Source organism: Coregonus lavaretus (assembly GCF_964263955.1).
Source record: "Coregonus lavaretus genome assembly, chromosome: 14".
NCBI classification, from domain to species: domain Eukaryota; kingdom Metazoa; phylum Chordata; class Actinopteri; order Salmoniformes; family Salmonidae; genus Coregonus; species Coregonus lavaretus.
In genome coordinates this window covers 27,897,025-27,910,273 of record NC_140001.1, presented here as the reverse complement: position 1 = coordinate 27,910,273, position 13,249 = coordinate 27,897,025, and positions in this window count along the sequence as shown.

Below are 13,249 nucleotides of genomic sequence, written 5' to 3'. Positions count from 1 at the left end.
CACGCTGTATATTGTAAAATTCGACTGCGCAACAGACCACACAATTTAATATCCAACTTTTTACCTTTTAAATATAGCTAACAGATTTTCTGATGTTGCTAGCTTAGTTGCTAAATGTTGATAGAACTGCTAAGTAAGCAAAAATGAAAGACATTTTAAGCGTTAGATAATACATATCACGAAAACAGCTGAATGTTGTCAAGCTTTACCGTATCAAAATTGGAGTCCTCTGAAAATTAATTTAGAATTTTGAACCATGAACTTTTTGACACCTATCACTGTTGGCTATATTTCATCTTACAACAGCTACATAGAGGCAGTATTTAGTCAAATGTTACAATGTATGCATCAATATTAAACTAATTGGGACACTAATTTTCATTACAGATAACATCAAACAAAAAACGTGAGTACACTTTGTTATTGTGAAAACTTTCATCATCACCTTTCAATGCCTTAGCTTTGAAATGTACATTTGTATACATATTCAGATTGAGTTATCTTTCTAAAAGTTTTATAGTATGCCAAGTTATTTAGCTACATGTATTTACCACCACAGCATGGAGAAAGTCAAGAGGAAGCAGTGGAGTGAGGTGGACATGTTCCATGCCATGGAGGACTGCGGGGCAGGGATGGCTCTCCGCCAGGCTGCCAAGATTAGGCATCTTTTGTTTTTAGGAGATTACCACGTGTATGTGAATTTTATCTGCTAGTAACAGTTTTATTTTCTTATCTACCAAGGTGCATGGTGTACCTCGGCAGACCCTGGCGGACAGGCTGAGCGGCCGGGTGACCAATGGTTGTCGCAGTGGACCACCCACATTGCTTGCACCAGAGGATGAAAATTATCTGGTGCAGTACTGTATCTACTGCGGCAGCCATGGGTTCCCCTTCACCAGACAGAGGCTGATGAAATACACCGACAAAATACACAGGTATTTGGTGTTCTATGTGTTTATGTATGTAGAATGCTGGACTGACTGTTCTCAATATGTGTGATGTAAATGTGGATGTGTATGGTGATGCCAAAACAAACAGTTTCATCCTGGATGGACAATTATATATTCTATTCTATTGCAGGTTTCGGCACCCAGGGGAAACAATCCCACCACTGGGGAAGAGGTGGTGGGAAATGTTCAGGAGGAGGCACAAGAACCTGAGCATGACACCTGGACAGGGGGAGAGCTGAGTGTGCCACACGTCCGACGATGGACACCTTCTTCACTTCTTATGAGAAGCACTTGGAGGAGAGTGGGTTGAGGGAGAAACCCAGACAAATCTATAACTGCGATGAGTCTGGGTTTCGTAGCGACCAGAGCAGGCACAAAGTGCTGGCTCCCCGGGGCGCAAAACATGTGTACCAGGAGGATCCGGGGAACAAGGAGCACATCACAGTGCTGGCCTGCTTCAATGCAGCTGGGGAGGACGTCCCCCCATTTATCATCTACCCCAAGTGTTTCCCCGGTGGCCACTACACACTGGGAGGCCCACCCCAACCCATGTATGGACGGTCAAACAGTGGCTACATTGACGGGGACCTGTTCAGGAAGTGGTTTCAGCACTTCATTAAGCATGCAGTGAAGGAGCGCCCTCTCCTTCTCCTCTTCGATGGGCACAAGAGCCACATGGATCCGGAGGTGCTCGCGGTGGCACTAAGAGAAGGGGTTATACTTCTTTGTCTTCCACCACACTGCACCCATGTCCTGCAGCCGCTGGACGTGGCATACTTTGGCCCTTTAAAGGCTGAGTTCTCCAAGGTAGCTGGAGACCTTAGCCATTTTGACCACTCCTACATGGTAAACAAATCAGAATTTACCAGAGTATTCCGCTACCCGTACCAGCACTGCAAGGACATGCGCTATGTGGTGGAAGGGTTTAAGAAGTGTGGCCTCTTCCCTTTTGACCCTTCAGCTACCGGGTCCCACCACCGCCTCTCCTGGAACTAGCAGCACTGTGCCGTCCATCAGCACCTCCTCCCCAGCAACCACAGGAAGACCCTCAGCCCCTGCTCCAGTCCCAGTCCCAGCCCCTGCTAGTCCAGACAAAAATCTAGGGTCGCTACCCAAGCCGGCTGGTCATTCGTTCTATCAGTTCGATTGCCAGAGACGCGACCCAGTCATTCAGTTTTTTTGTTCTGTATCTATGGACGCGACCCAGTCGTTCACTTTTTGTTCTGTATCTATGGACGCAACCCAGTCGTTCAGTCTTTTTGTTCTGTATCTATGGACGCGACCCAGTCGTTCAGTCTTTTTGTTCTGTATCTATGGATCTATGGACTGTATCCCAGTCGTTCGTTCTAAATGTGCCATTGCCATACTGGCTGGCAACGTACTTATCCCTTGCTTGCTAGCTAGCCAACTACAGCTAACTTACAGTCACGTCAAACAGTAGCTGCATTTGCATTTGTTTAAGCGGTTTTCTAGTGACATTTATTTGGATGTATCCATAACAATGAGCTAATGAGGCGCGATTTCGCCTGGCATAGAAAATGTGCTCTCTCGTCAGGGCACTGTTGTTCAGAGGAGCTAGCCAACAACAACCACAGCTAACACAATCACTTCAAACTGAAGCTGGAAAGACTGCAAACTAGTTGCACTTAGTTTCGTTTGACCTTTTTTCAATTGACATTTCTTTGTATATATCCATAAGAATGATGCCAATGTCGTAGTAAATATATAATGTTATAGCTTGGTCTGACTAAAATCTTGTGCATGACCCATTTTGTGTTGGGCCTTTGTATTCAATACAATGGACAAAAGAGTCCTATCTTGTCAGCCTTGTCAGCAGGTGGCTAAGGACAACACCCACGCCATAGGTCTCTCAGTTCTTCCAACTCACGAGTTCTTGCTCTGAGGACACACACACACACACCCACACACACACACACACACACACACACACACACATCATCACTGATAAACACACACACACACACACACACACACACACACACACACACATCATCACTGATAACACACACACACACACACACACACACACACACACACACACATCATCACTGTTAAACACACACACACACACACACACACACAAAAATCCCCTTCTCTTAGGCTGAACATCTGAAGACAGAGAACCCGACTCAGAGCCAATGCAACAGTGACACTAACCTGGAGGGGACCTCGCCCAACTCATCAGGACCAATCAGAAGATCAGAACTACTAGATTCAACCTACTTCATTTTATTGTATAAAATGTCAGCACACAATGTTTCGGGGCTCTCTTCAGATAGCTCCCTAAGAGTTTGACGAACGGGTCCGTGCACGCTATTCCAGATATCTTTACCTCTGAATAAACTGCCTTATATTATACAATTATCCACCTTGTCCAAAAGTCTCTACTTGGTCTCCGTTCTCCAGTAAACTTGTGATCATCAACAAAATTGGTAGCAGAGGATGGTTTTCTAAATCTGAATTCGGTCCATAAAGGTTGATAGAGAAAGGAGACAAGTAAGAGACGGATCAGAAAGGACGGGTGACCTGTTCGCAGGAGCAGCCGGGAATCCAGCTCGCCTCAGGAAACTGATCTAAACGGACGTCAATACAAAGGTAAGCAGAACCTGTTAAAACAAAATCTGCATATTGTATTGTAGGATAAACCAAATTAAGATCAGTAGTACTGAGCGTGAGTATGGATTACTGTTAAATTTATAACATATCTATTATGACTCAAAAGGCATATATGTAAAGATATCTGAATTCTTTAGGTTTTTACTGTTGAAATGTGACTCTCTAGGTGAGGAGTCTAGTTACAGAGGTTGTGGTTCACAAGAGAAGGACCCTTTTATTTTTGCTGTTGATGCTGATAAATCTTAGGTTTTTACTGTTGAAATGTGACTCTAAGAGAAGAAGTCTAGTTACAGTGGTTCACAAGAGAAGGACCGACTTTTATTTTCTGTTGAATTGTGGCTCTCTAGTGAGGAGCCTATTACAGAGGTTTGGTTCACAAGAGATGGACCCTTTTATTTGATCCACAAGAGAAGGATCTGGTGGCTTGATAAAAAGATTCAGATAGTCGGGTTGAGTTAATTCCGTGAGAATCCAAGTCCAGAAAAGGTTCTCCCGACTAGACGCCAGTTGAATGGTTTAAACGACTGGGAGTCTTGGTTGTGGAGAATCATTAAAATAAAATAAAAATACAAGTTCAGATAGTCGGGCAATGGTTGACTTGGCACTCAACTAGATGTACTGTGAAGAACTCAAACTGAATTCGTGTGTTGATGTTGATATGTAAATGCAAAATGTAAATGTTGAAATGTTAACCTGAATGTTGTGTAAGATTGGCCGTTTCATGAGACTAACTAGTTGATAACTTTTAAGAGGACCACCGAGTCCTATTTTGCCTGTTATGCAGCCGCTGCGCTAAAAGCTGACTTGTACTTTTTCCCTCTTGTGGTGTTGGTATTTCCTAAATTCCTAAAATTAAATTGATAATTATTTTAGGAGCGCTCGAGTTTGCTAATATATTCTTCCAAAAGGGTGATTCTGATACCTTTTGGGAAAATATATAATAACTCGAATACCTGAAAAACAATAACTTTTGCAAATAATTCCTAAAATTAAATTGATAATTATTTTAGGAGCATTCGAGTTTGCTAATATATTCTTCCAAAAGGGCGATTCTGATACCTTTTGGGAAAATATATAATAACTCGAATACCTGAAAAACAATAATAACTTTTGCAAATAATTCCTAAAATTAAATTGATAATTATTTTAGGAGCGCTCGAGTTTGCTAATATATTCTTCCAAAAGGGCGATTCTGATACCTTTTGGGAAAATATATAATAACTCGAATACCTGAAAAACAATAATAACTTTTGCAAATAATTCCTAAAATTAAATTGATAATTATTTTAGGAGCGCTCGAGTTTGCTAATATATTCTTCCAAAAGGGCGATTCTGATACCTTTTGGGAAAATATATAATAACTCGAATACCTGAAAAACAATAATAACTTTTGCAAATAATTCCTAAAATTAAATTGATAATTATTTTAGGAGCGCTTGAGTTTGTTAATATATTCTTCCAAAAGGGCGATTCTGATACCTTTTGGGAAAATGTATAGTAACTCGAATAATTGAAAAACAATAATACCTTTTGCAAAATAATTCCTAATAATAAAGTATTGAACATTTTTTGTGTACGAGGGTGGGACATCAGAGATAAGTCTCAGTCAGCGCCAAGAATACATTGCTGGTTTCGGCCAGTGACGGGCTAAGTGCACCAAGATAGTCTAAAAACTGTATAACCATGGCAACCACTACCGTCCCAAAACTCAAATTTAATGAATATCTAGATCAAAAAATACAGGATAGAGCGGGAGGGAAAGAACAGTATAAGACAGTAAAGAAAGTGTGGGAGGGAGTGAAACTCAAATGGACACAGGCAGGTTACTTTAGCGGGGGTGCCCCGTCTAACTCTGTAGCTCAGCTGGTAGAGCACGGCGCTTGTAACGCCAAGGTAGTGGGTTCGATCCCCGGGACCACCCATACACAAAAATGTATGCACGCACGACTGTAAGTCGCTTTGGATAAAAGCGTCTGCTAAATGGCATATTATTTATTATTATTTTAAAGGGCAACTCACCTCTATGGAGAAAGAGCTAGAGGAGGCAGTGAAGGAAGGAACAGAAAGTGAAGTGGAGGGAATTACCCACCAATTTTTGGTAGATACAGGATGTACGTACTCTGCCATAAGATCTCGTCAACCACTCTCTTCGGAATCAATACAGGTGGTGGGGGTATCAGGAACACCCGAAGCACAAAACAAGACCATACCATTGCTCTTCCAATGGGGCCCTTCCAATTTGAAGCATCAATTCCTATATTGTCCCAACTGTCCAATCAACCTATTAGGAAGGGACCTATTGTGCAAACTGAAATGTTCAATCTACCTTACCGAAAAGGGTGTGGAGGTCTCCATTGATCCCATTACCTCCACACCAGTTCATCCAGTTAGGGTGCTGATGCTACCCATCATCCCAACCCCAGTGCTCTCCCTGACCCAAGAAATATACTGGTTGAAGTGCATCGAATCCGGCCAAGGAACCCCTGAGGTTCAATTCAAGTTCAACCAGCTGAGACAACTCATTTACACATTTCACCCATACAAGACTCCTCAAGCTGAAATCCACTGTACACTTAATGTGACTGACAATGATGTCAACCCATATACCGATGACTGGGATGAAAACATGATGCACCTGACACCAACAATCAGATGTTGTACCATAGTGTGTGGACAAGAAGGAGTGGCTGCTCCGGTTATCCTACCTTCCCATTTGAAATCCTGGTACCTACTGGGCGAAGAATCTGCTCCCCATGTTACACTGGCAGTTGGACACGGTTTTGAGGCAAGGAGCCTTGGGCCTATGATCAGAAGAGCATCCAAACTCCAGTGGGAACCCACCCAAACTCCAGGAATAACCAAAGCCACCACTGAGAACATGTGGAGGTTTATGACAGTTGACACAGAGGAACATTGCCTTCCTGAACGTTTGACTCTCCCAAGACACCATGGTAAACCTTACACAGACCACCCCTCATCACAAGCACTGCTTTCCACCATTGATGAAGGCATATGGACACACACCCCATTTGATGTTGGACAACTACAGGTGGCACCAGTCACCATCACCTTACTCAACCCTGATCAAATTCCTATCTACCGAACACAGTACCGTCTGAAACCTGAACAGACCATGGGGATCAAACCAACCATAGATGGGTTGTTGGGAGCTCGTGTCATATATCGCACTGTGTCTCCATGGAACACACCAATCTTACCAGTCTTGAAAACAGGAGGCGAAACATACCGGATGGTACAAGACTTCCGAGCAGTGAACGACGTCACTGCACCCATTGACCTACCTGTCCCTGACCCTCACATTACACTGAGTAATCTCTCACCAAAACACCAATACTTCACCGTTGTGGATCTGGCTAATGCCTTCTTCAGCATTCCACTGGATGAGGCTTCACAGCCTCTCTTTGCCTTCACATATGAACATCAACAGTATACGTATTCGGTTCTTCCACAGGGTTACAGGTGTTCTCCCGGAATCTTCAATCATATCTTGAAGACACACCTGGCCGAATTGAAAATCCCTGAAGGAGTGATACTCATCCAATATGTAGACGACCTTTTGCTGGGGGCTCCCACATCTGATCTCTGTCTACAAATGACAAAAACCCTACTTGACTTCTTGGCTGTCAAAGGCTACAAGGTCAAAATGAGCAAAGTCCAGTCCTGTCGCAGAACTGTCCTTTTCCTTGGCAGAGAAATCTCAGGAGAAGGTGCTGGTCTCTCGAAATCCCACCGAGATTCCATACTCCATCATCCACGTCCCATCACAGTGTCAGGCATGTTGTCCTTCCTGGGGTTGACAGGGTACAGCCGTACCCACATCCCTGACTACACATCCAGGACTGAACCACTGAGAGAAATAGTGAGAGAAGCAGGACCAAGAAACTTACACTCCTCACTTACCTGGACACCTGAAGCATCAACAGCATTTGCTCTCCTAAAAACCGATCTCTCGGTGGCAGCAGCTCTGACAGCACCCGACTACAAAAACAAATTTCATCTTGATGTTTCTGAAAAGGAGGGGTTCACTTCTTCCATCCTTTTTCAGAAACAAGAGGGGGAGAGAAGAGTACTGATGTATCATTCCTCTAAGTTGGACCATATTGAAGCAGGTCAGACAACATGTTCCAGGTACGTGGCTGCAGTGGCAAAAGCTATTGAAAAAACCGCCCACCTGGTAATGTGCCACAAATTGGAAATCCATACGCACCATGGGGTTGCAGCATATCTGATGAGCAAGGAATTCACGTTCAGCGCGGAAAGAAAGAACAAAATCCAGAATAAATGCACCCAATCACACATTACTTTTGTCAACACCGACAAAAACATGGCAGACGCACTCAATGCAGAAGAAGGGTTGGCACACTCCTGCGAAGAGAGGGCGGCACAGGAACTGAAACTGCGACCAGACTTGGGAAACGAACCCCTTACCAATCCTGATCTATGGTTGTACACCGATGGATGCTGCTATAGAGGAGAAGAAGGGAACATAGCAGCATATGCAGTGGTACAGCAGCTTCCAGACGGGTCACACGTGACCCTGGAATCAGACATCATCCCACAACCTGCCTCAGCCCAACTAGCTGAGATCATTGGTTTGACTCAAGCCCTGGAAAAGGCTGAAGGAAAGACTGTGAACATCTACACTGACTCAGCATATGCTCATGGAGCAGTCCATACAGATGGACCACAATGGGTCAGACGTAACTTCACCACAACAGGAAACCTTCCGATCAAACACAAGGCACAAATGGAGAGACTGATAAAAGCAGTCTCACTACCTGAGCAGGTGGCCATCATGAAGTGCAAAGGACATCAGCAACTCAAGAACAAAGTCAGCGAGGGAAATGACGCAGCTGACAAAGCAGCCAAGAAAGCTGGGGGCTACACTCCAAGACAGATGGTGCTGCAGACTCAACCAGCTAGAACAGAACTCACAGACCAACACATAAAGGAACTACAATTCACAGCGGGCCCGTATGAGCACTCGGTATGGGGACAGAATGGAGCCACCAAAGGACCTGATGAACTTTGGAGATGCCATGACGGCAGGTTGGTGGCCCCAGCTAATCTCTGTCCCGAGCTGATACGTGAGGCTCATGGGCCCACCCATGAAGGGAAACTCAAAACTTTACAGAAGGTTTCCCATATTTGGTGGCACCCACACATTAAGGACATGACAGACTTGTTTTGTGATGAGTGCAGCATTTGTGGCAGCTACAACCCAAAGAAACCTTTCCAAACACCCATGGGTTCATACCCAGTACCTAATGCATGTTTTCAGGACATTAGCATAGATTACACTGACATGGGGGCTGATAATGTAACTAATGGGAAAAGGTACTTATTGGTAATGGTAGATCGATTCTCCAAATGGGTTGAGGCAATACCAACAGCACGTGAGGATGCCAGGTCGGTCATTAAGTGGCTGCAGACTGAACTCATACCAAGGTATGGGGTTCCAAGACAAATCCGATCCGACAACGGGTCCCATTTCAGTAACCAACACCTGAGACAGGTGGAGGAGAGGTTCGGCATTGTGCACAAGTTTGGGTCTGTGTACCGGCCGCAATCTCAGGGCCTCGTGGAACGTGCCAATCAAACTTTGAAGGCTAAGATAGCCAAGGTATGTGCAGGTTCAAAGTTGACGTGGGTTGAAGCTCTGCCCCTGGCGTTGATGGCCATGAGAGCCTCTCCAGGAGCAGGCACCAATCTCTCTCCACATGAGATTATGACTGGTAGAGTCATGCCTGGTCCACCAAGGGAGGGAGGTCATATGCCCGCCCTTGATGTACAACAAATTGTAATGTCTGATTATGTGAGAAAACTAACGGAACTCTCTGCAGCTATCTCCAAACAGATTCACAAGGTCCAAGAGGGGGAGCTGACGGGAGATCCGGCGCCGCTGAAGGTAAAGGTTGGTGACTGGGTGAGGGTTAAGGTCCACAAGAGAAAGTGGCAAGAACCCAGGTGGACTGGACCGTACGAAGTGAAGGAGGTTACTTCACACTCAGTCCAGGTCAAAGGTAAATTGGGCGCACCTTGGCACCACCTTACACATTGCACACCAGCACCAACTCCTTCCAGAACTTTGACTGAGGTCAGGGCTGACTTGAGCGCCCTAAATTCGGCACCAAATACAGAGGCTCCTAGTCTGTGAGAATGTGGAGGAGACTCTCATTAACAGAGACTGGAGGGCTTCGCCCTGGGAGGAGACATAGACCTCCCTGGGAGAGACTGGGTATCTCTGGTCCCTTGTTTGTTATTTTCATTATAGTCACTGGAGTTTCCATGGGAACTTTCACATGGCTAATACAGCAACTAGCACATCCACATACTAATATCACTAGTCCTAATAATATCACATCTCACGCCACCGTCAGAACAAACACCCATACCTTACGAAAACGACATGTTTTAAATAGCGACCAAAACTGTACTACCAACCAAATTAGAAGTACCACCCTATGTATCCCTATAAATACTACCACCACTGTCACCGTCCCTTGGGGAATGTTGGAAAGTACTGGGCAGAATGAAAACAGGAAGTTATGGCAAGTCCAATATCATTGGTACATGACATTGGGGGGTTTGGATAAATGGTCCTGGAAAAACCTAGTCGCCGAGACAGGTCCTGATTGGTCAAGTTATTCAACAGGACGGAACGTCTTATTATGGCGAAAGGGACTTACATTGGCCAAAGAACAAAATGGCCTGAAGTTAATTATCCCACCAGGCCAGAGGGAGGGCTGCCAATATTTCATATTGGCTCCATATATGGACACCGGTCCATATAGTCCATATAGGGCTCCATTTTATATTTACTATTTTAAATGGAACTTGATTGTTTGTTTTGTATCAACACCCGACCCTTCCACTTCTACAATTAAGGACGATAGAAAAAACATTGTGAAACCCACAGGTAGAGGTAGATGGGGACCAATTACCATGGTTACCACTCCACCTACTTTGGATGATGCAATCCTGACCGCTACAGGTGTCTCCGGCCTTTCTAACAACTGGCTCTTGTTGACTGAGGAAGCGGCAAGGGTGACTCATCAGAGTTGTGTGGTTTGTATGGGGGCACGGCCATTGCTTCGCATTATCCCTGCCGCCATTACGCCAGAATGCTTCCTGTCTGTCATGAAACATGACAACCCTTCCGCCAATTGTACACTATGGGACGTAGTTCATCCCTTGGTTACTAAAGTAACTAAGAAACCAATTTTTTCCTATCAGGTGGCTAGAGCTAACTTTACCTGTGTTAATCTCACGAAAGGTCTACCATTGTTGGGTATGGTACCTGTTGGATGGTGTCGGTTTACCTATACGCCTAATGCTGAGTTTAAACCTGTTTCCAGGGCTGATGTCTGGTGGTGGTGTGGAGGCGTTCGTCTGTTTGATGGACTGCCTGGAAATGCCACAGGCACCTGTGCACTAGTCTCTCTTTTGCTACCAATTTCTGTGTATCCAACAGGTGTTCAGGACCTGGTGACCCGTGTGTCTAACTTAATTCCTACCAGGACCAGGCGCGCTGTGGGCCCTACTCGTGGGGACCCAACCTACATTGATGCAATTGGGGTCCCTAGGGGGGTACCAGATGAGTATAAATTGATTGACCAAGTAGCCGCAGGTTTTGAATCTTCATTTTGCTGGTGGTGCACGATTAATAAAAATGTTGACAGAATCAATTATGTCCATTTTAATGTTCAAAAATTAGGCAATTGGACACAACAAGGTTTTGAGGCGGTGCATGGCCAGTTGGCTGCGACCTCTCTCATGGCTTTCCAAAATCGTATTGCTGTCGACATGCTCCTGGCTGAATAAGGAGGAGTATGTGCTATGTTTGGTGAACAATGTTGTACCTTTATTCCCAACAATACAGCCACAGATGGCAGCTTGACTGTCGCCCTGGAAGGGTTACGAACTCTTAATGGCAAAATGAAGAGCCACTCAGGGGTGGATACTTCAATGTGGGACTCTTGGATGGATGCGTTTGGTAAATATAAAACGCTTGTTTCTTCTATACTTGTATCCATCTCTGTTTTTGCTGCAATTCTAGTGCTTTGTGGATGCTGTTGCATTCCATGCATACGGACGCTGACAACCAGGATTATAACCACCGCTATTGATCCACATCCTGCAGATAACGGTCAGATGTTTCCTTTGCTTGCTATTGACGATGCTGACCAAGGATATCTGGATGATGAATAGCATTTAAGCTTTTTGTCACGTCTCTTGTGAGACGTGAAGAGGGGGAATGTAAAACTTTATCTTCTGATAAAGTTTTCCCTATTTTGCCAATTGCACTATTAGCTTTTTGTCACGTCTCTTGTGAGACGTGAAGAGGGGGAATTAAAACTTTATCTTCTGATAAAGTTTTCCCTATTTTGCCAAATTGCAGCATTTAAGCTTTTTGTCACGTCTCTTGTGAGACGTGAAGAGGGGGAATCAAAACTTTATCTTCTGATAAAGTTTTCCCTATTTTGCCAATTACACTGTTAGCTTGTGTCACGTCTTAAGTTTTCCTTCTTTACTGTTACTTGGTCACGTCTCTGGGGAGACGTGAAGAGAGGGATTTGTCGTAGTAAATATATAATGTTATAGCTTGGTCTGACTAAAATCTTGTGCATGACCCATTTTGTGTTGGGCCTTTGTATTCAATACAATGGACAAAAGAGTCCTATCTTGTCAGCCTTGTCAGCAGGTGGCTAAGGACAACACCCACGCCATAGGTCTCTCAGTTCTTCCAACTCACGAGTTCTTGCTCTGAGGACACACACACACACACCCACACACACACACACACACACACACACACACACACACACACATCATCACTGATAAACACACACACACACACACACACACACACACACACACACATCATCACTGATAACACACACACACACACACACACACACACACACATCATCACTGTTAAACACACACACACACACACACACACACAAAAATCCCCTTCTCTTAGGCTGAACATCTGAAGACAGAGAACCCGACTCAGAGCCAATGCAACAGTGACACTAACCTGGAGGGGACCTCGCCCAACTCATCAGGACCAATCAGAAGATCAGAACTACTAGATTCAACCTACTTCATTTTATTGTATAAAATGTCAGCACACAATGTTTCGGGGCTCTCTTCAGATAGCTCCCTAAGAGTTTGACGAACGGGTCCGTGCACGCTATTCCAGATATCTTTACCTCTGAATAAACTGCCTTATATTATACAATTATCCACCTTGTCCAAAAGTCTCTACTTGGTCTCCGTTCTCCAGTAAACTTGTGATCATCAACACCAACTGATTCATAATTTTGACTGGCTGAGAAAAGCTGCCTGCCTGTCTGTGTCTGTCTTATCCCGACTCCCGACACGTTGGGGGACAGCAGGAGATCGGATTTGAATATTGAAACAATGTTGTAAATGTCGGAGAGACAGGCAGCTAGGTTTATACAAATCTCCGCTGTTGAAAACTAAATGTTAGTCTAAAATAAATGTGAGATAATGTCTAGATGCTGGGCTGGGCTGATGAGACAGTGGATTACGCAGTCAGATGTAACAGAGTAAATAGCCATTTTAACCTCATAGATTTAGCCGGTGGTAATTTGTGGAGTAGACACCGGCTG